The sequence below is a fragment of the Aethalodelphis obliquidens genome, unplaced genomic scaffold (assembly GCF_003676395.1).
Source record: "Aethalodelphis obliquidens isolate GAN/ISIS:26980383/991018 unplaced genomic scaffold, ASM367639v1 scaffold4, whole genome shotgun sequence".
NCBI classification, from domain to species: Eukaryota; Metazoa; Chordata; class Mammalia; order Artiodactyla; family Delphinidae; genus Aethalodelphis; species Aethalodelphis obliquidens.
This window is the reverse complement of record NW_020837948.1, coordinates 18,112,555-18,119,707: the sequence shown is the minus strand read 5'-3', so window position 1 is coordinate 18,119,707 and position 7,153 is coordinate 18,112,555. Positions and strand designations below refer to the sequence as shown.

At 34.4% G+C, this 7,153-nt stretch overlaps 1 pseudogene; it reads left to right on the top strand.

The window, feature by feature from the left end:
- Positions 1-3,725: 3,725 nt before the first annotated feature.
- LOC113613625 (nucleophosmin pseudogene) lies at positions 3,726-4,668 on the top strand (annotated as a pseudogene).
- Positions 4,669-7,153: the final 2,485 nt, after the last annotated feature.

The following is a 7,153-nucleotide window of genomic DNA, read 5'->3' as shown; positions in this document are numbered from 1 at the left end:
ACTTTGATCATTGCACATTTATTGGTTGGAATTTATCTGTACAGAATCATTTTCTTTTTTTTTTTTCTTTTTTTTTTTTTTCGGTACGCGGGCCTCTCACTGCTGTGGCCTCTCCCATTGCGCAGCACAGGCTCCAGACGCACAGGCTCAGCGGCCATGGCTCACGGGCCCAGCCGCTCCGCGGCATGTGGGGTTTTCCCAGACCGTGTCAGGAACCCGTGTCCCCTGCATTGGCAGGCGGACTCTCAATCACTGCGCCACCAGGGAAGCCCATGAATCATTTTCTTTTATAAACTAAGTTGATTTGGTTACACTGAAATAATTTGTGCAAGAAAGTCAGGATAAGTGTTTATTTCCTTTTACATGTCAATTTTCAGAATAAGGAGTTGGTGCTGTTTACTCTTTGTAAAATTAGTTGGGAGTTTTGGATTTCTGTCTTATCCTTTTTAGAAAAATCACTATGAGCTAATAAGTTTGTTTTAATACTAGTGTGTTGGATCATTTGCATTAATTAACATATTATTTGTGTACTCAAGTTGTTCCATCTTCGGCCCCTTTATCTTGGCTCTGTGCCATTTGGATAAGACCCAAATTCATTGGTGGCCTCTGTTTTCAGTTGTAATAAGATAACACATTCTCATCTTGTATATTTCCTACCCCAGGTCTGTAATTACCATTTCTCCAATCAAATATATTGACATACATATTGCAGGTTATCCCACTGAATATATATTTGTTATTATGATTTACTGAACAGTTCTCTGCAATTGGGCATTTAGGTTTTTTCACTTCTTGTGCAGCTGTGTTGTCTGAAACACAAGTAAATACACTGAATTTAATATAACTTGTGATTACATTTTAGCTATTTTTCAGAGATAGAAATTTAGGAATCGAATGGCCATAATCATATAACATCACCACATTTTTGAGATACATTTTACACAGTCAGTATTGTGTTAGGCATTATGGAGAACAAAAATGTAAAGCAGGGCCCTTGCTCTTAAAAATACAACATTGCAATTTGATCAAAATGCACCATATCTACGAAAGTTAAGCAGTAAATATGTTAATAAAGAGGCCTTGCTCATTTCAAAGTTTCCTGACTGCCTTGTAAAAAAGAAAAACAAAAAAATAAAACAGTGGGACCCTCCCAAACTGCCTAATACTGAAATAGAGAAATTTGTGGTTAGTTGAGTATTCCTTATGTATATGAGTTCTAGCAATTAAGAGAATGAAATAGAAAAAACATTGTCAGAGAAAAATTGGACCACACAAGTTAAACAGGCAAGGAAGGCTTTGTTCAAAACTGTTACAGTAGGGGAGAGTTTGAACTTAACTCCATTGAGGGCTGGAGACTTTTTAAGAGCTGGAGTGGGGTGTGGAGAATACAGGCCACCTGAGTTTGCTAATTGGCCTTGACCATAGGTAAGCTGTACTTTCTGGTATCTTCATGGTAGCAGGAGTTTTACAAACTGGAGCAAGGTGTCCCTTGAGGTTAGGCTCCTACCCTCCCCCCCAAAGACTGTTAGATAGAGGTGTTATCTTCCTGGATGATTACATTTTAAAGAGATGGTTTCCAGGTACTTGCAAAAGACTTTTCCCAGTCTTAAAGCTGGCTAGAGACTTTTGAAGGAGGTGTATACATTACAGAGGTGGCAGAGTAAATATTTGCTATGGTAAGTTTTTTAAAGTAAATGCTCTAATAAAAGGAAGGTCAGGGGACCTATGGTCAGGAAGAAATTTGTCTAAAATTTAGTCAAGCTGAGGGGAGCATTCGGCTGTCTTGGTATTTGATAACTTAAAATTTTGTGACATTATTTAATGATGAATTTGATGATTATAAAGTAAGTAATTTCAATCATATATTCTGTCATAATCTGCGTTGATTCATTTCCTCATAATTCGGTGTGGTAATACTTTGTGTAGAACAGAAAAAACAATGGGAACTAATTGTAAATTGAAAAATTTTAGAAAATTAATGAAAGTGGTATTAAGTGTAAATTGCAAACAAAACTGATAAAATTATAGCAGAGATGGGGCAATTAACAATTGAAAAAGAAAATCTGCATGGGTATTGATATAACAGTTTCAACAGAGAATGATTTGCGTATCAATAGATTAAGGAAGACTTATTGAAAATTTGATAAAAAGTCAATAACAAAATCATAAAGAGGATAAATTCAAATGCAAAATGATGAGTGTAGATTTACCTTATCATAAAATCTGTCAGAAAAATACATCCTGGAAACATTTGAACCATAATTACTCTAAAACATAATCACAAAATAATTACTCTAAAGAATCATAATCACAACTTAAAATTCATAATTTTTATAATTTTAGTTTGATTTGTAAAGGTAATATCCTAATCGATCTTTTTGTTCACTATTTAATCATTTTTCTCTATGTGGATTAACTTTTATCCATATCAATTATTCAGACAATAAAGAACTCATTTTCTAAAATAGAAAATTTTAACAAATACTGAAATTTTGATAATAGGTAAATGATAATGGCTGAAACAGAAGGCTAGAATGTTTTCTCTAGAAAATAAATAGAGCTATGCTTTTCATTGTACATTTAAATCTGCAGAAAGCAATACTATATATTGCTATAGGTATTTATAGAAGGATATGCACAACTTCAGGATGATGATTTGGTGGGAAGGCATTGAGTTGGAGGAAGCAGAGGGTGGAGGGGGAGACTTAAAAATATCTAACATCTTATTTCTTAAAAATAAATTACATATAGAAAGAAGTTAACCTCTGTTAAATCTGAGTGATAGATTGAATACTGTATTATTTGCATTTTGTCCATGTTCAAAAAAAAAAACCAAACTTTTATCTTGCCTGTTGCTTTTTCTCACTAGAACATAATCTTTCAAGGGGAAGAGATGATGCCTTATTCACTTTTGCATTATTCCCCTTGTTTAAACCAGAGATTTTCATGTGTAGGATGCTGTTAACTCCTCTCTCTATTGAATTGGAAGGTCCTTAAGTTGTGGATTTGAGATTTATAATAACTTACGTGATTTTGACATTTGGGAAACCTTTTTATATTTCTCTAATTGGTATGAACCTAGTCATTGGTAAATTGACTTATGCTGATTAGATTAAATATAGAACAGTAAGGGTGATTGTATTGTGTAGGGTATTTAATTTTGCTTCCCTCAATCAAAACATCATGTGATAGTCTTCCTTCTTTCCTTCTTTCTTTTATTTTGACTTCCAGTCATTCAGAGAAACCAAATGAAATTGTCCAGGTACTAAGTAAATAACAGTAGCATATTTACTCAAACAAGAGGAAGAATGGTTCTAATTTTTATTAATTATGAAAAAAACATATCTTTAATTTGAAGAGTTTGAACTGACTCTCAGTCAGCACTGCCTCTAGAACACAAATTCTACCCTGGGTTGAAATGGAGTCTTCACAATGATCTCAAAAGCCACACTCAGTGTCTCAGGGGTTAATGACAGCTCTTGCTGTGATAAAATAGTCAAAGCTTTTTCACTTGTCTTTTGTTTTCTTAAGGGGTTAACATACAGATCAGGACTTAATTTAGTACAAATCTTTTGCACTTGCGTCTGTCTGCCTGTCTAATTAACTCTACATAATAAACAGCCCCTCACCCTGGTGTGATTCCGTCCTGCCACAACTGTTTCCTGGAACGGTAGTCTTTTATCTCCGTCCACCTTCTCTTCCACCTAAGTGTGTGCCACCAACCCATGGAGGATTCGATGGACATGGACATGAGGTCCCTGAGGCCCCAGAACTATCTTTTCAGTTGTGAACTAAAGGCCAACAAAGATTATCACTTTAAGGTGGATAATGATGAAAGTGAGCACCAGTTATCTTTAAGAACGGTTGGTTTAGGGGCTGGCGCAAAGGATGAATCGCACGTTGTCGAAGCAGAGGTGGTGAATTATGAAAGCAGTCCAATTAAAGTAACACTAGCAACTTTGAAAATGTGCAGCCAATTTTTTTCCCTTGGGGGCTTTGAAATAACATCACCTTTGGTCTTACAGTTGAAGTATGGTTCAGGGCCTGTGAATATTAGTGGACAGCACTTAGTAGCTATGGAGGAAGATGCAGAATCAGAAGATGAAGAGGAGGAGGATGTGAAACTCCTAAGCATATCTGGAAAGCGTTCTGCCCCTGGAAGTGGTAGAAAGTTTCCACAGAAAAAAGTAAAACTTGCTGCTGATTAAGATGAAGATGATGATGAAGATGATGACGAAGATGATGATGATGATGACTTTGATGATAAGGAAGCTGAAGAAAAAGCTACAGTAAAGAAATCTGTACGAAATTCTCCAGCCAACCAAACCAGAATGGAAAAGACTCCAAACCATCAACACCAAGATCAAAAGGTCAAGAATCCTTAAAAAAAACAGGAAAAAAACTCCTAAAGCACCAAAAGGACCGAGCTCTGTAGAAGACATTAAATCAAAAATGCAAGCAAGTATAGAAAAAGGTGGTTCCCTTCCCAAAGTGGAAGCCAAATTCATCAATTATGTGAAGAATTGTTTCTGGATGACTGACCAGGAGGCTATTCAAGATCTCTGGCAGTGGAGGAAGTCTCTTTAAGAAAATAGTTTAAACAGTTTGTTAAAATTTTCTGTCTTATTTCATTTCTGTAACAGTTGATATCTGGCTGTCCTTTTTATAATACGGAGTGAGAACTTACCCTACCGTGTCTGATAAATGTTATCCAGGTTCCATTGCCAAGAATGCATTGTCCAAAATACCTGTTTAGTTTTTAAAGATGGAACTCCACCCTTTGCTTGGTTTTAAGTATGTATGGAATGTTATGATAGGACATAGTATTAGTGGTGGTCAGACAAATGGAAATGGTGTGGAGGCAAAAATATACATGTGAAATAAACTCAGTATTTTAATACAGTAAAACAAACAAACAAAGCTCTTACCCTGAAACACTGATAGGTTTTGATTTAAAGAAAATTTGATGTATTGCCTTTGTCTTTAAGAAATTCATTCTGTAGAAACTTGCTTATGAACTATTTTGAACAGACAACTAGAGAAAATACAAGTCCTATGTGTCTAACACCTAGATTTAATAAATGAAACTTTCCTTACTCTTTGAATCTAGGAGTAAATGGTTCTTATGTAGTTTTGACTTCTCAACTCATCTAGATTGCCAGCATCTGAGAATTTGGTGAAAGCTATGGATTGCCTCTCAGAAAGATTTGCACATATATAACATTTTATATACAGTGTTAGAGCATTTATGGACTTTGACAAAAGTCTAAGTTAAAAACTCCTACTATAAAGAGCCAGTCTGGATAATCCATTGTGAATAGACTTTGGGATGTCCATTGACACAGATAGTTAAAATTCGGGTGAATCCGTATTAACATAAGACTGCTGGGCTGTTTAGATTCAAACTTTGGGATTTTTAATAAGTGGGGTAATTTTAAAACAAGTTTTAAAGTAAGTTATTGATCCTGAAGTCAAACTGGAAATATTTTTCAAGTGGTATGAAAAACTGTCATATATATATATATATATATGTATATATATATATATATATATACATATATATATATATATATACACAAACATTCATACACAGCAGGCATGTGGTGGGGCTGTTGTGTGTGTGTTATGTCAGGTTATCCTTTGATGGAATATGGAGAATGCAAGGGAGAAGACAAGTTGCTAGTCATGGCGTTTCTTTCACCATGCTCAGCTTAGAGATAAGCCCTTGTGGTTTCTATACTAAGCCATTGTGGTAAACACAGAGAAGAAAAAAACTAGGTACCATTTTTTATGAAAGCTTTCAAGTATTTTTTTCAATATTTTATAGTAAAATGTTCTATCCCCCAAAATGCTTGATGAATTTTTTGTTGAATTTCCTTTCCCAACCTCACTTACTATGTATATATATTATGTATAATATATATGCTACATAATGAAAGCCAAATAAAAGCAGGAAGGAATATACTCAAATTATCTTTATAGGTGAGTTGTTAACCAAGATGCATTTTTACCATCTTAATAGCTGAACATAGTCTCAAGTGCTTTTGATACAGAAAATGATTCCATGTGCATCAGAAACTCCTTCTGTAGGTGTATAACTGGGAATTCTCCAAGATTCCTTCTATGTAGAACATGATGCCTACTAAAGGATAAATAATAAATATGTGGAATTTTGAAGCTTATATAGACATTATAAAAAACTGTTATTTTCAACATTACTTAGGATGTTGACAAATAAGATTTCTTTCAGGGTAATATATTTTAATCACTGAAATTGTTTAGGATTAATGGTACATGGTGATAATTAAAAACCAAATTGTAGTTAATTTTTCTACAGACAACTCATCCTACAATTGTCTATTCTAACCACCCTGTCCTTACTATACCACTAGTTTGGGTACCAGGCATTGTATTAGCCAACAGGGCTGTTAGGCAATATACCTCAGTTCTAGCTCTATACTTATGAGGAGATTACTCCCATCAGTTAAATATTATAGGTCTCAATTCTCGCATCTGTGACATAGAGTCAGATTACACACTTCCTAAAATATTGTCTCTAAAATGCAATAATTTAGTATTTAGCAGTAAGAATTATAAGAATTGTTGCAATGTGTTTTCATTTATGGAGTCCATAAGCAGATCACAGATATGGGAAGCATAAGCCCCCTTCAGTTCTAATCACTGTGCTGCCTCACAGCATTTAAGCAGGTCCTTTAACCTTTTATTTTACATCAACTTCATTTTTGTCTGTAAAATGAGAGAGTTGAGCCAGATGACTCTAATGTTTCTGACTTGTCTGAGTGTTGTTTATTTCTGTATCTTTATGCAGGTTCTTCAAAATATTAATCATACCGTTCATTGTATACAGATACATTTATTTGCTTAGTTGTTATGGAGATAATAAAGAATGACACTTTTGTGATAACTAGTGTAGATGAAGAAATTGAAGTTCAAAGAGATGGAGTATCTTTCCTGCTTCATAAATGAAAGTCTACATTTATTATATAGTGTTAAACGCCACTGGAATTGATTATCCTGTCTATTTGGGCACAGGTTATAGAACTGAATTATCTAAAATAAGCCTACTTTTTTTTTTTACATTATGTTTGTGTCTCAGTCACATAACAATAGCATTTTGGGGCTGCTATAACAA